Below are 12471 nucleotides of genomic sequence, written 5' to 3'. Positions count from 1 at the left end.
CAAGCCTCTACACCCAGGGTTTTACACTGATGGTGAGGGTCTGAACTGAGGCCCTCGTGACTATGTTTCAAGCATGTATCAACTAAGCCATGCCCCCAGCCAGCCACCACAGGCAATCCTTTTAGCCCACAACTGATAGGGGTAACCGAGGCCACACAGCATTCCCCCTCTCACTGAGTGCTGAAAATCCCCCCAGTGCAGCGGGCTCTAGGCTGCCCTGACTCGGCCCTCCAGGCAGAAGAACCTGGAATGCTCATGAGCAGACACTCATCCTGAGCTCTGGGACCACAGACAGGAGGGGCGCACCACAGGAGCTTGCCCAGGGCTCACGGCAGATGTGACAGTCAGCACTGACACCGCCGCGACTCAGACAGCACCCGCTCTGCACCTGTGGCCCTGCTCACCTGGGGTACCCCCCTCCCCCCGCTCTCGGGGAAGCAGCCTGTGAGATGAGGCAGCGGAGATCAAACAGAAACCCCCAGATCTGAGCAGGCGGTTTGACAGCGGCTTCCCCTGGAGCTGCAGACATGATCATTTTCAGTGTCACCGCCGCCGCCACCCTGCTCACAGCTGCTGCCGGATGAGCCCAGGAGAGGAGAAATCTTCATCTGGGTTGCTTGTTCTTGTCCTCAGCCCTGCCAGCAGAGCCTGGCTTCAAATATTTGTCACCTTGCTGTGTGTCTAATACTTAAGTCCCACTGGGAAACTGAGATGCTTACGGTGAGATCCCGGTGATGAGAGTGGAAGCCACTGTCATTTCTGCTCTGGCTTTGGAAAGCTTGGCCTTTGGTTTGGGGCAGCAGGGCCATGGCCCTGCAACTTAGCAGTGACTCCTATTGTCCCTCAGTAAGGGGCTAGCAGTAGTAGGTTGAGTGGCGATTTGACACCCGAGTCAGCTGTTGTGGTATGAAAATTCCTTCTGCCAGGCATAGGCACACTTTGCTCTGTGAGTCTAGAACAAAGACCTGAAGCAAAGGCTCTCTGCCAGGGATGGTCGTGAGCCCCAGGGAATGATGGCGATGCCTGGAGATGTTTTTGGCTGTCACTGTTGGGAGTCCACTCCTGATACACAGTGAGTGGAGGCTGCTGATGTTGCTAAAGGTCCTACGATTCAGGGGGGCATCCCCAGCAGGATGCTGCCCAGCTAAAAGTGGTCATAGTGTCTGTTTGGAACAACTGCTGCCTATGAGCCCCTGGTGGGGGCAGTGCTTACCTGCTTTTCCTGGGGTTCTGGCTCATGGTCAAGACCAAAACCAAAACCAAAGTCAACCAACCAAAGCCACCGGAAAGCAAAGCCTCCTGGGTGACCTTCAGCTGGTGGCATTTCAAGACAGTGAGGTTGGGCATAGGATACAGCTGCGGCTTTCCAGGGAACGAGGCCTCTGGCTGCCTCCTGCAACCTCTTCCACTACATCTGCCAAAGAGCTTTTATGTAACTTGAGGTTGTTGTGAAGCAGAATGAGCAATGTTTGCAGCATCTGGGTCCCTGTATCCATGGCCCAGAAACAAAGCACCTCATTAGGAGAGGCCGCTTACTGCAGAGGTAGTAATATACTTGCCGTTCTTCTGAGCAGATATCCAGGACGCTCACTGGGCAACAGGAAGTGGCGGCAGGCAGAGGAGGGTCCCTGGCTTGTCCTGGGTGGCTGGAAGGGAGCCTGGCTTATAGCCTGGCTATAGCTTATAGTGACGTGTTACTCAGTGTTCTGTGGCTGTGAGAGGTGCTCGAGGTAAATCGGCTTAGTATGAAAAAGGTTCCTTTTGGCTCATGGTTTCAGAGGTCTCAGGCCATAGTTGCTTGACCCTGTTGCTTCAGGCCAGAGGAAAGTCCAACACACCATGGCAGGCAGGCTACATGACTTCATGGCGGCAAGGAAGCAAAGACAGGGACAGGCAGGTGCCAGGGCTTCCCTGTCCCCGCCAAGGGTTCACTATGGCTAGCCTCATTTTCTCCTCTCCTCAGTGACTTAACAGCCTCCTCCGAGGGTCCATGTCTTAAGTTTTCTATGGCTGTGAAAAGACACCATGAATACAGCAACTCTTATAAAGAAAACATTTAATTGTGAGGGCAAATTACAGTTCAGAGTTCAGTTCATTATCATCATGGTGGGGAGCATGGCAGCAGAGAGTACGGCGGCATGCGGGTGTTCATGGTGTTGGAGAATTCCACATCTCTATTCAAAGGCAACAGGAAATGAACCGAGACACTGGGCATGGCTTGGGCATATATGAGACCTGGAAGCCCACCTCCACATTGACACACTTCCTCCACCAAGGCCATCCTTACCCCAACAAAACCACACCTCCTAATAGTGCCACTCCCTATGAGCTTATGAGGGCCACTTGCATTCAGACTTCTGCAATGTGCTACCGCCTCCCACTAGGTTCTGCCTCAGTGCCATTGGGTCCCACCTCCGAAATGCTCCACCACCACCCAAAAGCACCACGGGCAGGGACTTCCATCAGTGCATGGATGGATACCTGGGGAATACTCCAGACTGGACTACAGCAGTGGTCACTTCCAAGAGGAGCAGAAACCCTGTGGCCTCCTCGGCCCAGGAAGAGGCATTACAGGAAAGCCAATGTAAGCCTTGGCTGTTCTGGGTACCCTGTTCATTTGTCTAAAGATGTCTACCTGGGCAGGAAGCACTCAGCCTATGGCGGAGGCAGAGTTCATATTAACAAGCAGCTGCTAGAACCCCACCACGGAAGAGAAGTCTAGTGTGGAATATCACTTTAACTATGAAGATGTGTTGCACTTATTTATGCTGCAGAATATTACTTTAACTATGTAAAGCTGTGTTGCATTTGTTTATGCTGCACTTGTTTCACCGTGCCTGCCTAAGGCACCTGATTGGTCTAATAAAGAGCTGAATGGTCAAAAAGCATAGGAGCTACAGGCGGAGCTGGCAGGCAGAGAAAGTAGGAGGCTGAATTTAGGTTCAAGGGAGAAGAATGAGGGAGAAAAAGAAGATGCCTGGGGCCAGCCAGTTAGGCAGGCAGCCACCAGTGAGCAAGACAAAGAGTAGGACCTACAGAATGAAAGAAAGGTAAAAATCCCTGAGGCAAAACCTAGATGAAGAGAAACAGGTTAAATTCTAAGAGCTAGTGCGACAAGCTAAGCTAAGCGTTCATAACTAATAAGTCTCCATGTCATGATTTGGGGGCTGGCAGTCTGTAGAAAGCCTGCTACAGAAGTCCATTTGGGAGGCTTTGCGAGTCCTCTGGAGAGGAAGACTGAGTGCGATCAGAGCCATTAATTCAACAGTCCCTCCTAAGTGCTGCTGCTGAAGACAAGTCAATAGAGGCAGGCACTGCAGCAAATTAGGGGCTGAAGTTCTTCCTAATGACTGGGGATTTCCTTCCCAGTAGACAGAGTGGCTGAGTGCTATCACAGCCGTAGACTGCAGAGGGGCAGCCTCCCTCCCCTCCCCCACCCTCGTCTAACCCACTCAATGGGTCCTGTGGAGAGGTGGGGATCCCCTGTCCACTGTGGCAGGTGACGAGGGATGTGTCGTCCCCATAGCCAGGTGGGTGGATGTGGCGCTGATATGGGAAGAAGTTAGTTCCCTGGGGTAGCGGGTCCTAGTTGAAGAAAGTTAGTTCATGGGGGATAGGACATGGTGGGAGAAGATTAGGTAGCAGCCCAGACCTGGTACCACACTCTATGTGTCCTCCTACTCAACCAAACTCATGTCCACCAGAAACCTGTGACTGTGACCTCGGTGGGAGCAGGGTCTTTGGAGACATGACATAATTAGGATGAGGCCACAGTACTGAGGGACTAATTTCAATGACTGGTATCCTAAGACCTGGGCCCAAAGACACATAGGCAAAGGGAAGACAGCTAGGTGGCAAGGGAGGTATCTGGAACATCTGGCTGTAACAGTGTGGCTACAAGCCACACAAGGCCGGAGAGTAACAGATTCCAGCCGAGGACCCCAGAGTGCACGGTGCTGATGACCACTGACCACTGGGTACTGCCAGGTGCTGAGGGCTGCTGGCCTCTGGGGGGAAGCACAATGGTTACTGTTCTGAGCTCTCATTAATGGAGCTTGATCAGAGCAGCCAAGGCCACTTTAGATAACTCAAGGGCTTGATCCTTGGTCGTGTGACAAAGCTGTGTTGGCCCAGGAGGACAGCAAGTGCCAGTGGAGGCATGCCTGCAGAGGCTGTGACGGGGTTTCAGGGACACGGCCTGTTGGACTATGACCACACCCCTGGCAGCACCCACAGAAGACTCTCTCCCTGTGGTTCCTTACCGCTGCCTTTTCACGAGCCTGGTTCTCCGGGTACTTTTGAGCGCTGCCCACAGCACTGCCCGATACCCCTCCAGATGTTTCCTGCTCTCAAGTCAGCCTGTTCATTCCTGTTCAGAGCTAACCTCCCTGACTGGTCGAAAACACTGCCCAAATAATCCAGAACACTCTGTCTGTGCACACAGACGACTTGGATGTCCCTGATTTCCACATGGACATTCTCCTCGAGTGTCCATGAGTTTTCACGCAGCGGCAGCTGTGACAGGAACCCATCAGCGCTGAGCGATGTGTGGTCAGTGACAACTGGTAAAGCCATGCTTGTCTCTGGGACCTGGGCTTGTTTGTTTTTTTGTTTTTTGTTTGTTTGTTTTGTTTGAGACAGGGTTTTACTAAGTAGCTCTGACTATTCTGGAACTCACAACCATCCACCTGCCTCTGTCTCCTGAGCACTGGGATTAAAGACATCACCTGAAAGGTATATTTGCTAAAATGAAATTTTGAATTTCTGCAACATGAAATTTAGAATATTTCATCTATTTTTGACTGTTACTTGGCATTAAAATACCTCCAGATGGTAGATATATCTTTAGGTATTTGCTTACTTAATCACAAGATTAAAAGCTAACCCAGGATCTACAAAGATGATGTGGTGGTTAAGAGCACTGGCTGCCCTTGCAGAGGACCCACGTCTGATTTCCAGCACCCGAATGAAGGCTCACAACCATCTAGAACTTCCAGGGGGTCTGATGCCCTCCTCAGGCCTCCAAGTGTATTAGGCACATGCATGGTGCACAGACATACATGTCAACATACATGTAACACTCATATACATTAAAAACAAAACTAAAGAAAAAACCACGTTAATCTAGGGGCCAGTTCCTGTCTGTAATCCCCACCCTTGAGATGCAGAGGTGGGGCTGCTGTGAGTCCAAGGCAGTGGAGTAAGACTGTGTCTCAAAAAAACCAAAACAACAGATTAAGTTCTAAGTAAAACGGTTGTAAGATGTGCAGAAGTTTAAACACCAGGGAAATGATAAAGGCGGAATGCTCAGACAGAAGCACAACCGCACACAGCCCAGGGAACAGAGCAGACGCAGGAGCACAGTTCCCACGCTCTCATCCAGGCAGCAAGCCACACAGCGGGACAAGGAGGGTTACAGCCTGGAGGACCCACCAGGACTGCTGAGTCAGGAGACAGAAAGTGCTCGCAGAACCAAAGCTGATGGCGTCTGGCAGCTGCTCAGGGCCATGGTGCCCAGCCACAGCCTCATACAGAGTTAACTCTATCTCTGTCAATGCGATGGGGCGCAGGGAGCCCGTTCCCTGGTTGTAAACGTTCCCCCCTCCACATTTGCTATGATACACGTGTGGAGGTCTGAGGACAACTTGTGGGAGCTGTTTCTCTCCTTCCGCCATGGGGTCTTCGGGCTTGGCAGGCCGTCTTTTCCTAGGTTTGCACATCTTGCTCTGTTGCCAGAGGAGATACAGGAGGGCTCTAAGAGCTGGATGCGGCAGTGACAGAGCCTTTGGAACTCTTGGACAGTACTGTGCTGTGGACTCACCTTTAACCAGGAATACAAGTGTGCCCGCATCAGAGCTTCACGGGCGAGCATGAGATACGAAGACGTCCCTTGTGATTCACAAACAGGAGTGAACTGGATGCCCTTGATCCTCTGTACGCAAACTCATGATGAGATGACGCCAACCAGAGCAGCATTTGGGAACCATGCCCAGGCCTGGCACACATTTGCTTGGCCCATGCTGTGAATGGCACTATTACTATTCTTGTTTTGTACTGAGGGAAACCAGAGTCTTTTATCTTTTATCTAGTCTGTCAGGATGCTGGATTCAAATGCAGGGCCAGAGCTGGACTGCCCTTCACTGATGAAATGAAGATTTTTTTTAAGGGGGGAGTAAGCAAAGAGTTTTGTTTTTGTTTTTGTTTTCTAAAAAGGAAACATTTGATCTGAAACTTAAAAGAGAGGGTAATGTTTATGTCAGCCACTGTGGACTTACGCAAACCAGCTTATTAACTAACAGGCCTGAAAGTACTTCCTGGTTTTGTTTATCCTGGAAACCTATTTTTAAGTGCCTAACACCATTTCTTTCAGCTAAGGTGGAAACAAAAGCTTGCTGAAGTCATTAACCTGCCACTTCATTTATTTTCATGAGTCACACTGCCCGCTGTGTTTAGGCGGGGCTGGAGTGGCACACAGTGGTTAGGAGCATTTGATGTGCTTGCAGAGGACCTGAGTTGGGTTCCCAGCACCTCACAACCGCCTGTAACTCCAGCTCCAGGGAATCTGATGCCCTCTTCTGGCCTCTATGGGCACCTGCACATGCATGCACACAGACACAAAGACATGTAAAAATCAAAAACCATCAAAAAATGTTTAGGACTTGGGTGTAGTGGCACACACCTAAGGTAGGACGACCACAGATTTGAGGGCTGAGATTCTGTCTCTGACAGAGACAGAAAAATGCAATCACAAAGACACAATTTACCCCTGAGGCAGGAAGAGAGGCCTCGGGTAAGAGCATGGTGAGGATCAGGGAAGGGGTCTTCCCTTTTCCCTCCTTGATGTCTGGTGGTCCTGCCCACCTTCAGCAGAAATTCCCAGGCAGCCTGCTCCTCCTGAGGGTTTTCTACCCACTGACTCCTCTCTCTGCTCTTCAAAGGGGACCCATTTCTCTTGGGTTGAGTTTGAACTGTATCACAATGGTGCCAAATAAAATCTCCTCAGGATTTAGCCAGCAACAGGGTGATACTTTTCCGAAACAGGAAAAGCAATCAAGATAATTCCTAAAAACAGACAATACAAAGGGCTGTGTCTTTAAAAACCAAACTTCAGGAATGTTCCAAGAACATTTCAAAATAAGAATGCTCCAAGAATATTTCAAAATAAGAGTGCTCCAAGAACATTCCAGAACAAGCCATCTTCTCCTGAGATGTGGTCTTGTCTACTCCCTCAGCGTTCAGAGCTCATTTCCAGTCATTATTCTGTGCCACCCCACTGAAGACCCTGTCATCGCCTGAATGGGTGTGGAAGGGCACCCTCTGCCCTTTGAGATCCCCTTGTAACTCTGGCCCCGGTGCCACTCCACAGGAATGCTGCCCACATTCCTCAGCTCTTGACTCACTCCTTCTCAGCCTCCCTAAACAGATCTATGTTCCAAAACCTTCTGTAGTCTTCCCCTCATTCCTGATATTACTGCTTTTTTGGACGGTACCCACAGCAGCTGCCACCCACCTGGATGTCTCCTATTGTACCAGTGGCTTTCAGAGACAGCAAGCATTCCGTTTCTGTGCTGCCCCCAGTGCGTGGCACAATGCCTGAGACCCAGTGGGTATTCGTTAAACATTGAGCAACGGAACAAACATCACCGTTAAATACTACAGAACAAGAAACACCAAGAGGGGGAGGATCTTAAGACTTACTTCCTGCTAGAACATTGTGTTTCTTTGCAGACAAGAGAACTTAAAATCTACAAAGTGAACGAGCGCCCCCTGGTGGCTGCACATGGTAGTGCCATGACACTTGGAAACTAGGCAGTGAAAGGGATGTCCCAGCTGTGAGCCCATCAGGTCACAAGTCTCTCAGGAGCAGAGGCCACATTAGCTGGGCCACAGAGGCTATGGACACCACAGGGGAATCTGGTCGGCTCTCTCACATCTAGGTTAAATGTGTCGTTAGAAAGGTGACAACCTTATGGGGAGCTTGGCTGACAGGTGCCTGTACACAGTCCTGCATAAGGATGCCTATAGTAGCTCTACTTAAAATAGCCAGAAGGAAGCCAGCTCCCAAGCGCTCAGTCTTGGAGTGGACTAGTTAGTGGCATTAGGCAGTGTCAGGATCGGGCTCATGCCCAGCAGGGCGACCAACAAAAGCATAATGTATGAAATGCCTTACAATTCTAGTTCTTGTTTGTGAATTTTGGAAACAGGTTCTCTTTCTGCCCTGCCCTGCCCCGCCCCCTTCTCTGCAGCTGAGGTTGGACGTGAATTCATGACTTTTCTGCCTCAGCCTTTAAAAATTGGGATTATAAAGGCTGAGGCAGAAAAGTCATGAATTCACGTCCAACAGGCTCCAAAGCCACAGAGAAACCCTGTCTCGAAAAACCAAAAAAAAAAAAAAAAAAAAAAAAAGTTGGGATTATAGATGGGCTCTATCACACCCAGCTCAATATGATGCCATTCATATAAAGTTTGAGAAGGGCAATAATAGGGAAAATATAGCAGAGTTGGCTGGAGAAAAATCTGGACTTAACTGCACAGACTTTGTCTTTTTTTAAATTGTGCTTTATTTAGTGTATGTGTGCAGATGTTTATGAACGTGTGTATTGCTACAGTGCATGTGTGGAGGTCGGGGAATACCTAGTGAGAGTCAGTTCTCAGCTTCCACCATGTGTGTCCCAGAGGTGGAGATTAAACAGCCAGGCTTGGCAGCAAGCACCATCGCCTGCTGATCCATCTACCTGGCCAAGATGTTTTAACACACTGAATACGGTACTTAACATTTGCGGATTTTATTGCATGTAAATTTCCTATCAAAAGAGAAGATGAAGAAACGCTGGGGTTTTATATATGACGCATGTGCTGAAGCATTTTCAGGGAACTGACTGATGTCTGCATCTAACTTGGGAAGACAGAACCCTCAAGATTGACTAGCAGGGCAAAGGGGGAGGGACTGGCATGCAGCAAACCATCCATGGCAAATGATCATTGCAGAGCCAGGCGCCAGACCTAACCACATTCTTGGTAAAGTGCCTCAGCTTGTCCTGACATCTGAGGCAGTTTTATAGCAAAACTTTGTCAGGAAAGCCATGGGGGAGGAACTTGAGGCATTTGATGATGGTGACTGACAGGACCATGATGTCATATTTGTGATTTTGCTGGTGCTGATAAGAAAATGATTTTAATTTTGATCACCACACTGAAGTATTCAGAGATGTCTTAGCATGTCTAAATACACGTCAGTACATGTCAGAACACTCTGGGACAAAGAACAGAAAGCTAAGCTGGACAGTCGCAGTGCCACATGCCTGTAATCCTAACACTGGGGAGGCTGAGCCAAGGGAACTGCCTCAAATTCAAGGCCAACCTGGGTTACAGAGTAAGAAGCTGTCTTTGAAAAGAAAAGCAGCTGGGCAGTGATGGTACACACCTTTAATCCCAGCACTTGGGAAGCAGAGGCAGGTAGATTTCTGAGTTCAAGGACAGCCTGGTCTACAGAGCGAGTTCCAGGGATACACAGAGAAACCTTGTCTCAAAAAAAAAAAATCAAAAACAACATAGATGAAATAAAGAAGGGTCCAATGACAACTTATTCACGATTCTCCATCCATGTGGAAATGCACGAATACCAACTGCATCATTTCCTCTTTGTCTGACCCTTTCACAACACACAGAAAAGGACGCGGCCTTGCAGGAGGCAGACTCCAGCAGGGCTCGCTCTGGCCCTTCTCCCTGCTCCAGCACTATCCTGACATTTCCTTTTTACTCTCCACCTAGACTGAAGAAAAAGCTTAATGGGTTACAAACATGAGGGTTTGACTTCAATCCCCTAGCTCTCTATAAAGTCAGGCACCCTAGTGTCTATGGAGACAACACTCTGGGAAAATGCTCTCTCACACGTGAGATATTTTTTTCAGTTAGTTCTATGGGGCACAGATTTGCGATTTGCTCACGTGGCTGTGAATATCCTATCAGAAGGCAAAGAGGAGTGAATGAGCAAGTAAGAGACATGGTGACCTGCACAGGCAGTGGAGGGTTGAGGGAAGGTGGGGAATTGGAAAGGCGGCAGTTTGCCAAGATTCCAGATAGCTCTGCAAGCTCCCATTCCTCCAAAACCAAACTCCAGATAATGCATCCATACTGCATCCCACTAATGGCAAGCCGAGGGTCTCACCTCCCAGTTCCACAGTCACCTTGTACACTGACTGAAGCAGTTTATCTTGGTGACCTCCTAAAAGGTTAAATTTGAGTTTCATCCTGCCCCTCTGGCCAGCCTGCCTGCTTGCCTGCTGGAGTTCAGTTAGAGTGCTCAGCACAATCTCTGGCAAGGCAATTCCCCAGAGCTGTAGGACACAAGGTGGCTTGGAACCTGGGGCCAGCATCTACTCAGAGGGATGTGCTCACATACCCGCTCATCCTCAGTGCACAATTGCCAGAACACCCTACACCTGAGTTTTCCTCAGGGAGGAGCGCTGTGGGCTCAGGATCCACACCACAGGGAGCCTCTTAAGGCCCTACTCAGTTCCCTCTCCACATTGCTTAGGGCCTCCAAATCCCAGCAATATCCAGTCTTGCATTTCCACAGATAGACACTGTAATACTATTCTGCAAGCCCCCAGAAGGCTACATACTGGCCATTGCCTCAGTTCCAGAAACCCTTTCTCACTCAGGCAAACGCCTACACAGCCCTTAAAGCCCTTCTCTAAGAAAGCTCTCGACAGGATTCTTCCTCTTCCTGTTAAGTGCTTTGGTTGTACTTCTGCTGTAGTCTTTCATTCCCATCTGGAGCAAGGAGAAGGCCGCCATTTTGTGTACTTCGGTCCTTCACAGACTGCTGCTCACCTCTTGTTGGTCCATCCACACGTGCAAGTGAGAACCCAGGTCACAAAGCAGGATGCCTAGATTTTAGCTAGCTTTCCCCTCCCTCTGGAAGTCATCCACTGATCTTCCTGGTGTTGCTGGCATTCCTGGGCCTGTTTATTCTGCCACTGGTGGAAAAATGCTATTTAGGCAGAGGACAAATGGACAAAGCAGCTCCAACACTGCAGCCTGCAGAGAAGCACTTCTAACCACTGCATGCTGGAACTTTCCCTGCCCCAGGCTGTAGGTGCTCTCTGAGTTAAGGAGACAGTCTTCACTTCTGTCCTCTTATTGTTCTCTAGGTCAGTTCAACATCTGGTAGGGAAGGGACAGTCAGGAAAGAGAATGAAGAACCATCTCGATTTGCTGGAACACATACTTGGGTTCTTGAGAGCCAAAGGGAAGAATAATTATGGCTGGAGAGATGGTTCAGTGGCTAACAGCAAGCGCTGCTTGCAGTTTATGCAGAGGAACCAAGTTTGGTTCCCAGACCCACATCAGGCAGCCCATAAATACCTGGAACTCCAGCTCCAAGAAGTTTCTGGGTGTGGTGTTACATGCTAGAGTCACAGCACTTCCTGAGGCTAAACCAGGATTGCTGCAAGTGTGGGGCTAACCTGGGCTACACGGTGAGATCATCCTGCCAAGCAGCATCCCTGAGTCATTCTCCAAGGCAGTGAGGCTGACACCAACTAGCTGTACCTGGAGGAACGCCCTTGCACCCTGTGAGGCCTTTCTTTGCCTCAGAGCACCCCTGTCATCATCATGTGACACACTGCAGGTCTGCCTGGTGCTGAGTCTCCCACTGCCCTCTGCTAGCATTTAACTTTGCTGCATTAACCATGAGCATTTCCATGGGTTTGTATGGTCTTAAAACAGAAAAACAGGCAACAGCAACTCTTGGTGAAACTGGACATCACGGCGAAGTCTTTTATAATCTCAGTCCTGTTTGCTTTGTTATAAAACACGAAACAATTAAAACACGTTCAAAGACTCCTTTGTGTTTTAAAAGTCCCCCAAGTACAGAGAGAATATGAACTCCTGTGTGATGAGTACTCAGCTGCCTCCTCCACCATGAGCCTGCAGCCTCCAGGTTTCTACTTCCCATGGAGGAAAATGAAAGTGAGCCAGCCCCAGGCTGCCTTTCCTCCTTTATGATTAGCTCATGAGCTACCAGCTCACTTCATTATATCATTCAAAACTAAGTAACGATGGTAAATAAAACACAATTTTCAAGTAACACATCGACTTCATTATTTCCCACCCATGGGGATCATTCCAGCCATTGAATAATCAGTCTGCATATTAATAGTCAATCATGTATTAAGCTCATGCCAAAATCCAGAGGCAATTACCGGAGGGTCAGAGGACCTTGTGAGTCATCAACTGTGCTAAGTGTCCTTTGCCAGAGTGTGTTGGGGGGCTGGCCCAATCCCTGCGTTCAGGGGCGTGGCTGCCCCAGCGGAGTAGCATACCCCTTAAATAGGATCGGGGTGCTGGAAGGAGGCCCGTTTGGTTCTCCCCTGCGTACCTTCTGCTCCGCTGGACCCTTGGTTCTGTAAGTTTCCTTATTTTCCCTTGTATTAAAACTGATTTATTATAAAGGACTATCGTGGT

This window comes from Arvicola amphibius, chromosome 10 (genome assembly GCF_903992535.2).
Source record: "Arvicola amphibius chromosome 10, mArvAmp1.2, whole genome shotgun sequence".
Taxonomy (NCBI): domain Eukaryota; kingdom Metazoa; phylum Chordata; class Mammalia; order Rodentia; family Cricetidae; genus Arvicola; species Arvicola amphibius.
This window is presented reverse-complemented; position numbering follows the sequence as displayed.